The 10,152-nt window shown below is 46.2% G+C and overlaps 1 pseudogene; it reads left to right on the top strand.

Annotated features, from left to right (window-relative positions):
- Positions 1-10,152, top strand: part of LOC141336092 (uncharacterized) — a 73,042-nt pseudogene that overhangs the window by 28,409 nt on the left and 34,481 nt on the right.

A 10,152-nucleotide genomic window follows, 5' to 3' on the forward strand; every position in this document is an offset into this window, starting at 1 on the left:
ATTGCCCGCATAATCATATAGTATGATCAAATATTGGGGGGGACAAATTGTCCTTCTTTGAATATTGGGGGGGACGTGTCCCCCTGTCCCCCCATAGAATTATGCCTATGTGTCCAGAAGACAATCATTGACACCCTTCACAAGGAGGGTAAGCCACAAACATTCATTGCCAAAGAAGCTGGCTGTTCACAGAGTGCTGTGTCCAAGCATGTTAACAGAAAGTTAAGTGGAAGGAAAAAGTGGGGAAGAAAAAGATGCACAACCAACTGAGAGAACTGCAGCCTTGAGAGGCTTGTGAAGCAAAATCGATTCAAGAATTTGGGTGAACTTCACAAGGAATAGACTAGACTTGCGTCAAGGCATCAAGAGCCACTACACACACAGATGTGTCAAGGAATTTGGCTACAGTTGTCATATTCCTCTTGTTAAGCCACTCCTGAACCACAGACAACATCAGAGGCGTCTTACCTGGGCTAAGGAGAAGAAGAAATGGACTGTTGCTCAGTGGTCCAAAGTCCTCTTTTTCGGATGAGAGCAAGGTCCTAGAGTCTGGAGGAAGGGAGAAGCTCATAGCCCAAGTAGCTTGAAGTCCAGTGTTAAGTTTCCACAATCTGTGATGATTTAGGGTGCAATGTCATCTGCTGGTGTTGGTCCACTGCACCCGTTTACCAAGAAATTTTAGAGCACTTCATGCTTCCTTCTGCTGACCAGCTTTTTAAAGATGCTGATTTCAATTTTCAGCAGGATTTGGCACCTGCCCACACTGCCAAAAGCACCAAAAGTTGGTTAATTGACCATGGTGTTGGTGTGCTTGACTGGCCAGCAAACTCACCAGACCTGAACTCCATAGAGAATCTATTAGGTATTGTCAAGAGGAAAATGAGAAACAAGAGATCAAAAAATGCAGATCAGCTCAAGGCCACTGTCAATGAAACCTGGGCTTCCATACCACCTTGGCAGTGCCACAGACTGGTCACCTCCATGCCACGCTGAATTGAGGCAGTAATTAAAGCAAAACAAGTATTGAGTACATATACAGTAAATGGACCTACTTTCCAGAAGGCCAACAATTCACTGAAAAGGTTTTTTTTTATTGGTCTTATAATTTGTTGAGAATTGGTGGGTTTTTGTTAAATGTGAGCCAAATCATCACAATTAAAAGAACCAAAGACTTAAACTACTTCAGTCTGTGTGTAATGAATTTATTAAATACACAAGTTTCACAATTTAAGTTGAATTACTGAAATAAATGAACTTTTCCACAACATTCTAATTTATTGAGATGCAGCTGAAAGTGATTACAAGTACAATTATATATTAAAGCAATTTGAAATAAGTGACCATTTAGAGGGTTCACACACAGGCCTCTGTTAGTTGTTTATGATCAAAGTTATACAACTCCAATTTAAGGAACTTTTGGGTGCAATAACTTTTACAATGAATGTCAAGTCTGTGTTTTAGAAAAAAAAGCTGTATGTGTCCAAAAACACGTACTGAGTAGGAGTTACATGACATAGGCTGAATCGTTTACATCTCTGGTTCACCCCAAACAAAGATAAAACCTTACAGTAATCTCACAACATCATGTATTCCATAAGTATGTAATCATGTCAGTGCAATTTAGACAAGTCCAGCGGATTCATAGACCCAGAAAACATTGGGTTAGACACCAAGATTACTTGGCTAGGTCAAATAATGAAGGAGTTAGGATATTTTAAGGGTTTTCTGCCCATCTTGGACGCCATCTTGAAAATGACACCTTTCTAGTGGTCAAACTTTGGTAAACTTTTAGTATGTTATTAAGGACACCTAATACTACAAAAAACAGCTGAGAAACCTTTTGTTAGAATTTTTTTAGGGTTAGGTGTTTTTTTTTTCATATATGCAGCCGCCTATGCATTGTTTCTTCGAGTAGCGTCAAAATAATGGGGGCTTGACAAATCATAAAGTTCAGGAAATCCCTGGACCACACATTATCAAAGTTCAGTTCAGTATTAATATTACTGTAATGTTACTGCACACTGTCCAGGTTTATTTAGACAAAATAACACAGTCTCTTACTTTCCACATAAAAAACCATATCAATATATTCTCCAGATATTCCTATAGATGCAGTAGGGATGCACCAAAATAAAAATTCTTGTCCAAAGCTGAGGTTGAACAAAATTAAATGCTGGCCTGAAGGCCGATTACCAAACACTGTTTTCTTTGTGTGTTTTTTTTCGACCATTTTCGACCTTTTTTGTCAATTTTTTCACCATTGCATAAATTAAATAGCCAAAATGTGCTTTTTACAGTTTTGTCTTGCTTTAAAAAAAATAAAATAGAAAATCAATTACAAAACAATTTAAAAATATTTACTTTACACTGAACATTTGTAACATTCTAGTAGACATTATAGCCTACCAAGAAAGCACAGTTTAACTTAATTTAATGAATAAGTTAGTTGTTGTAAAGGCTCCTTTAAGAGAGGGCTTTTATTCTGACATCGTTTGTCACTTTCCAAGCCGAACAGCCTCGTTAGTTAAGCCACTGATGCCGGCTGAAGTTTATATCTTCTGAGTCGATCTCTGAAAGGACATTTGTACCTTTTCATTTGTAATATTTCCTGCAGCCATTACCTTGAGGTGTTAGTCATTGACCTGCAAACTAATACCTCTACTGGCTGGATGCGATTCTCTCTTATCAATACAACATTGAAAGCCAATCACCTGTCTCCTCATCCTTTATAATACTGTGCTCTAACCGGCACCCAGGGGGTTCACTCGCCCAATTGAAAATCATAACCTTACAGTTAAAAGTCTCTCCAACAAAGTGGTCCTTCGAGCCGGATGAGTGTTCCTGCCTGATATGATGGACTCTGATGAGGAGATTGTTGGCGGAGCTCGCCCTAGGCGCCGTACTCGGCCTCCAGCCTACCTAGAACAGTATGAGGTCCAGTTTCCTAGAGGGAGACCTGCCTCCGAGCCTGGGGTATCCCACCCCATGAATACACCTGTCCCAGCCTGGTCTCTGTCCTTTCAGCCAGCTGCTGTAATCCCTGGTGGTGACAGTTTTCATCCTGATGGCTCGCAGATCCTGTCATCCAGTTATCAGCCTCTCCAGCCTGCTGTGTGGCCTCAGCAGGTCCCTCCCCTACATTCAGCAGCTGATTCAATTGCCGCTGCCCATCTCAGTGAGCTACAGCATCTGCGCCACGAGCGTGCAGCCTTCGAAGCTGACTTGAGAGAGATGAGGGCCGTTCGCGCAGAAGTTCAAGAGTTAGTTCAAGCAGCACGGTCCCTTCGAGCAGACCTTAGCCAAACCAGAGGTCAACCTCTTTCGCCAGCGCTGGCCTCAGCGGTGCGGCTGTCCAGTACACCAGTAAAGCCCTGTATATCCAGTCCTGTAGTTGATTGTGATCCATTCTCCGATCTACCTCCGCCACCTTGGCCGGAGCCTGAGGCAGCCTTAGCTAGGCAGTTACGTGGCCTTGAGATGTCTGATGCAGCTACTTCCTATCGGCCCGTAGCCCCCGGGTCTCAGACATATCCCTTGGTGTTCCCTCCCACTTGGGTGTGCCCTCCAAAGCCAAATGTTCCTGATGCTGGTGAGTTCCCTCCGCCTCCTACTCCTCAAGACCTTAGGGACTTGCTCACTCCTTGTGCCATGCCCTTGCCTGTTCACCGCCAGTCGGTACCTGCATATTCTAGAGTTCCAGTCTCATTTACTCAGTCAGAGCCTAGAGGACGTCCTGAAGTCCCTTCTGAATCTGTGTATCGTGGTCCTCCTCCTACGATCCCTAAGTTTACTCGCCCCGATCCTAGTGAGTTTGCTCGCCTTCGCATAGCTCTGGAGAACCTGCTCCCCCCAGATGGCACTGAGCTGTTTAAGTACCAGATCCTTGTAGACCACCTTAAGCTTGAGGAAGCTAAGATGATAGCTGATGCTAACTTGAACTCCCCTACCCCCTTCACAGATACGATGTCAGCACTTCGTGAAAAGTACGGCCAGCCACATCAATTAGCCTTGAGGAGGATAGCTAGTGTCCTTGATAGTCCTGACATTCGACGAGGTGATATCCCAGCCTTCCAGAGATTCGCTCTGCAAGTCCAGTCCCTAGTTGGCCTGTTGAGGACCTTAGGACATGATGGGGAGTTGGAATTGAGCTGCGGTTCCCATGTTGTACGCCTGCTGAGCAAGCTTCCACCAGAGCAAAGAGCGGAGTTTCGTCGCCACATGTTTCGTCAACCTGGTTCTACCCCTAACCTTGTTGATTTCTCAAATTGGCTTCGTTATGAGAACTGGTGTCATAGTTATGATGCCGAGTTGATGGCTAAGAGCTCCTATGCTGGCAAGAGATCTGTTGCTATCCTGCATGGAGTTGAAGCATCCTCATCCGTGTCACCTCCCCCAGTTGAGTCTGCCATGCCTCGTAGAGGTTCTGTTCAGCCAGCTAAGCCTGCTAAAACAAAGCGTTATTGTCCATTTTGCGACGCGCCGGAACATTACCTGAGTCAGTGTGCTGCCTTCGCCCAGCTTACCCCTGATAAAGTTAAGACCTGGATCCGTAGTCACAATCGCTGTTGGCGGTGTGCCAGATCTCACCATGCTGCCCAATGTGACTTAAAGAAGCCCTGCAGTCTTTGCCGTGGCCTACATCTTCGTCCCCTTCATTACGTGAACAGTAGTCCTCCTTCCAATGAGGATTCTGCTACCGTGGAGAAGAGTTGCTTTACGAGCTCCTCCTCTGATAGGTTCTTCTTAGATAAACCGTCCGTCAGTGGCCGTGTGATGCTTAAAGTGGTTCCAGTGCACCTGAGTTATGAGGATCGTACCCTGGATACTTACGCCCTCATGGACGATGGGTCTGAGAGAACAATCCTGCTTTCCGCTGCTGTTGAAGCCCTGGGCATTCAGGGTATTCCTGAAGACCTTCCATTACGGACAGTCAGAGATGATGTTCAGGTTATTCGCGGCCGTTCCATTGCCTTCCAGATTTCTCCTGTCTATCGACCGCAGATCAGTTATCAGATCAGTCACGCCTTTACTGCTGACCGCCTTAACCTATCACGCCAGTCCTATCCTGTGGAACAGTTACGCCGGAAGTACAGACACTTGAGAGGCCTTCCTATTCGTTCCCTGACTGATGTCCAGCCTTTGCTCCTTATTGGTTCCGACCAACCTCACCTTATCACCCCTACTGAGCCTGTTCGATGGGGCGGCCCAGGAGTGCCAGTGGCTGTTCGTACCCGCCTGGGATGGACACTTCAGGGTCCCGTTCCTTCCTTTAGTTGTCCTTCCGCCCCTCGCCAGTGCCTGCTTACCTCTTTGATTCCTGCCCAAGACGAGCTCCTTCACCATGTTCAGAGATTGTGGCAGTTGGATACAGTTCCTTACCGTGAGTGCAAAGAGGTTACTCGTTCTAAGCAAGACCACGAAGCCCTTCAACTGCTTGACCGCAAGACCCTTACCCTAGAGATTGAGGGTGTTCATCGCCTGGCCACCCCCCTTCTTCGTCATAAAGACATGCCTTTGTTAAATTCGCCTAGAGATTCTGTCTTGTCTACTCTCCGCAGCGTGGAGCGGCGTCTGCTGAAAGATCCAGAGAAAGCCGAAACCTACCGAGCAGAGATGCGTAGACTCCTTGAGACTGGAGCTGTTCGTGTAGTACCTGATCCTGTCCCTGATGCTCCTGAGTGTTGGTACATTCCTCACCACCTTGTGAGCCACAATGGGAAGTCCCGTCTCGTCTTCAATTGTTCCCATCAGTACCGAGGTCAGAGCCTTAACCAGTACCTTCTGCCCGGACCGACCCTTGGAGCGTCATTGTTAGTTGTCCTTCTTCGCTTCCGGGAGCATCCTGTAGCCGTGAGTGGAGATATTAAGGCGATGTTCCACCAGGTTCGCCTTCTGCCTGAAGATCGTCCTTTGCTCCGCTTCCTATGGCGAGACCTGCACATGGATGAGGCTCCTCAGACTTTCGAATGGTTAGTCCTACCCTTCGGAACCACGTCCAGTCCTTGTTGTGCGATCTATGCACTTCAGCGCCACACTCGTCAGCACCCCTTGACAGATGAGGAGATCCTCTTCTCTATAGAAAGATGTTTCTATGTGGATAATTGCCTCCAAAGCCTGCCTTCGGCTGAGGCAGCCCGGAGTCTGATCGATCGCCTGCGTACTGTCCTTTCTGAAGCTGGATTTGAGATTCGGCAGTGGGCCTCTAACAATCCTGCGGTATTGAGTCACCTACCACCTGAGGCTCGAGCGACTAGTGTGGAGCTGTGGCTGACCCAGGAGAAGACCGATGTCCCTGAGTCCACGTTAGGGTTGAGTTGGAATTGGCAGTCTGATACCTTATCTTATAAACACAGACCCGTGATCTATAACACCCCCACCTTGCGGAATATTTACCGGGTCCTTGCTACACAGTACGACCCTCTAGGACTGCTCCTTCCTTATCTGACCCGTGCCAAAGTGATCGTTAAACACCTTTGGAACAAACAGAGAGAGTGGGACGATCCTAACCTCCCTCCAGACCTTCTCCATTCCTGGATACAGTGGGAAGAAGAACTTCGCTGTCTTCCTAGTGTCTCTTTCCCTCGGCCTTATGTTCCCCCTGCAGTTGGGACTGATGGAGTTACTCGTGAGGTCCATATATTCTCAGATGCCTTTGAGCAAGCCTACGGAGCCGTAGCATATCTGCGTACTGTCTACCCAGCTGGTCAGACCCACCTCTCCTTCCTCATTGCTCGCTCCCGTGTTACTCCTAAGAGAGTACATTCCATTCCCCGATTGGAGCTCTGTGGGAGCTTGGTTGCAGCCCAGCTTGCGAAGTTGCTGGCAAATGAGCTGACCTTGCCTATCCGTTCTACCATCCTATGGACGGATTCTACTACGGTCCTTCAGTGGCTAAAGTCTGAGTCCTGCCGTTACCGAGTCTTCGTTGGTAATCGGATCGCCGAGATCCAGGAACTTACGGATCGGTGCTCGTGGCGCTATGTTGGTTCTGCAGATAACCCTGCTGATGACCTCACCAAAGGGAGACCTCTTTCCTACCTTGCTTCCCCGAATCGATGGTGCCAAGGACCCCCTTTCCTTCTACTTCACCCTCGAGAATGGCCTGTCCTTCCTACTTCAGAGCCTAGTGATGATCCTGCTGAGTTGCGAAAGTCTACCTTCTGTGGAGTTGTCGCCTCGCCTACCTCCTCTAGCCACCCCGATCGATGGAACCACCCTACCTGGTCAGATCTTCTCGATGCCACAGCACGAGACCTTCAAGGTGGCTCTGATTCTGAAGCAGTTCCTGAAGCCACGGATTATCGTCAAGCAGAAATCCACGTCCTCAAACACGTCCAACAGGAATCCTTCCCTGAAGATTATCACCTGTTAGAATCCAGGAAGACAGTGAGACCTAGTAGCCGTTTAGCTGCCTTGGCCCCTGAGATGGATCCTTCCACTGGCTTGATCAGGGTGGGTGGCCGTTTGAGGAGAGTGGCTGACCTTGCAGATTCCGTTCTCCATCCAGTAGTCCTAGACTCTAGGCATCCAGTTACTCGCCTGATAATTCGCCATTATGATAACCAACTACATCATCCTGGATCAGAGCGGCTGTTTGCTGAGATAAGAAGACATTATTGGATCCTACGAGGCCGTGAAGCGGTTCGACGGTCTCAGCATACCTGTCCGGAATGTCGCAGATGGAGAGGCCAGCCTTCAGTGCCTCAGATGTCCGATTTGCCCTCTGCCCGCCTTCAGCTTTACAAGCCCGCCTTCCATTCATGTGGGATGGATTGCTTCGGTCCTTTCCTAGTCAAGGTTAGCAGACGTACAGAGAAGCGCTGGGGTGTTCTCTTCAAGTGTCTCACCACGAGAGATGTACACTTAGACTTGCTCCCTAGCCTAAGTACAGATTCCTTTCTTATGGCCCTTCGAAGGTTCATCGCTAGGCGAGGCACCCCGGCGCAGTTATGGTCAGATCAAGGGACCAACTTCCGTGGAGGCGAGCGGGAGTTGCGAGAAGCATATGCCGCCTTAGCTCCTGATCTGCAGCGTCATCTTGTACGCCAGAAGATCCAGTTCTGCTTCAATCCCCCCTCAGCCCCTCACTTTGGTGGAGTTTGGGAGAGGGAGGTGAGGTCAATCAAGTCAGCCCTGTACACCATCTTGGGTTGCCAGTCGGTTCCTGAAGAGGTTCTGATGACAGTTTTGTTGGAAGTTGAGGCTATTCTCAACTCAAAACCCTTGGGTTACGTATCCTCCGACGTGGCCGATGCTGACCCAGTGACCCCCAGTAGTCTCCTCATGGGGCGGCCCGATGGATCGTTGCCTCAAGTCATTTATCCAGAATCAGAGATGTTAAGTCGTCGAAGATGGAGACATTCCCAGATCTTGGCCGATCGATTCTGGTCTCGATTCATCCGTGATTACCTTCCCAGTCTGCAGACCAGGCAGAAATGGCAAGCCTCACGTCCTGACCTCCAAATGCATACCTGCGTCATGATTGTCGACCCTCAGCTGCCCCGAGGTTCATGGCCTGTAGGTAAAGTCGTTCAAACCCACATCAGTCCTGATGGTCATGTCAGATCAGTGGATGTGCAGATCAAGAATAAGATCTACACCCGACCAGTGGCCCGCCTAGTGGTCCTGCCAACCTTACCTTCCGATGAACCTGGAACCTCTAACCTTCCAGAATAGAGTCGCCTTTCCTGAATACAAAGATGCTTCTCATCTTTGGGGGCGGCTGTTGTAAAGGCTCCTTTAAGAGAGGGCTTTTATTCTGACATCGTTTGTCACTTTCCAAGCCGAACAGCCTCGTTAGTTAAGCCACTGATGCCGGCTGAAGTTTATATCTTCTGAGTCGATCTCTGAAAGGACATTTGTACCTTTTCATTTGTAATATTTCCTGCAGCCATTACCTTGAGGTGTTAGTCATTGACCTGCAAACTAATACCTCTACTGGCTGGATGCGATTCTCTCTTATCAATACAACATTGAAAGCCAATCACCTGTCTCCTCATCCTTTATAATACCGTGCTCTAACCGGCACCCAGGGGGTTCACTCGCCCAATTGAAAATCATAACCTTACAGTTAAAAGTCTCTCCAACATTAGTAAAATAATATTTAAGAGCCCCTTCTTGAATCAGGCATGTGTTTGTAATGTACAAATGAATGCAGCCTTGCTGAGCAAAGGAGAATGTTAGAATAAATGTATTAATAGAGCTGCTGGAATGATTGTTAGCATTATTTTTGTCTCTTATTTTATTTGACAGAACAACAGTAAACAGACAATACTAACATTAATGAATGCTGACTTATTTTGGTGTAAACCCGCAAGAAGACCTCCACACTACTTTTTGCTGACAGCAGCAGATTTGTGAATGATTGTCATCTCGCAGATTTTCCTCACGCTTTAGACTTTGATCCTCTGTTTGATCGCATCACGCCGTTGCTCGCTGTAATTTATTCAGTCTTTTCGGCTGAATAATTTTAGTTGTCGAACATTCGGTGCATCCCTAATGTGTAGTTTAATAAAGATGATAAAAAAGATTTAATTAGTGAAATGAAAGTATGATTTAATAAAAAAAAATGAGAATGAAAACACTTACTTAGTGGTACAGTATTGCATGATTTGTAGATTATAGTTAATAGTTTACACTTTGCATGAACATTGGCAATTAGTTTTTACAAGGTATCATTACATTCGTAAGGACGCTTACAGGAGCACCTGATCAATGACAGAAATCTAACCTTCCTGTTATAAGGCCATATTTGACTCCTTAACGTTTTTTTAAAGACTCCTTTTTTTTATCTTTGTAATGCCAATTTTCTAACTTTATTAAATGTCATCATTTGTGCCAAAAAATAATTTACAAACTTTTATCAAATTTTAATTAAACAATAAATGCAATTACAGTAATTGAATCAGAGTAAGTTACCAGTCAAATTAAATCAGCATCAATAATTCGTCTTTGCACAGAAGAACACAAATGTGGAATATTTACAGACAGGAGTGAAGCAAGTGACTGGTAGATTTGTTCTAAAATGCAGTTCATTTATAAACGAAACACTGTTTGGACATGCGTGAATCAGCTGCGACTTTTTTTTTTTTTTCATTGATGAAATGTACTCCCTCAATATTACCTTTTCTATAAAATCAAAAAAGTATAAAA

The sequence above is a fragment of the Garra rufa genome, chromosome 6, assembly GCF_049309525.1.
Source record: "Garra rufa chromosome 6, GarRuf1.0, whole genome shotgun sequence".
NCBI classification, from domain to species: domain Eukaryota; kingdom Metazoa; phylum Chordata; class Actinopteri; order Cypriniformes; family Cyprinidae; genus Garra; species Garra rufa.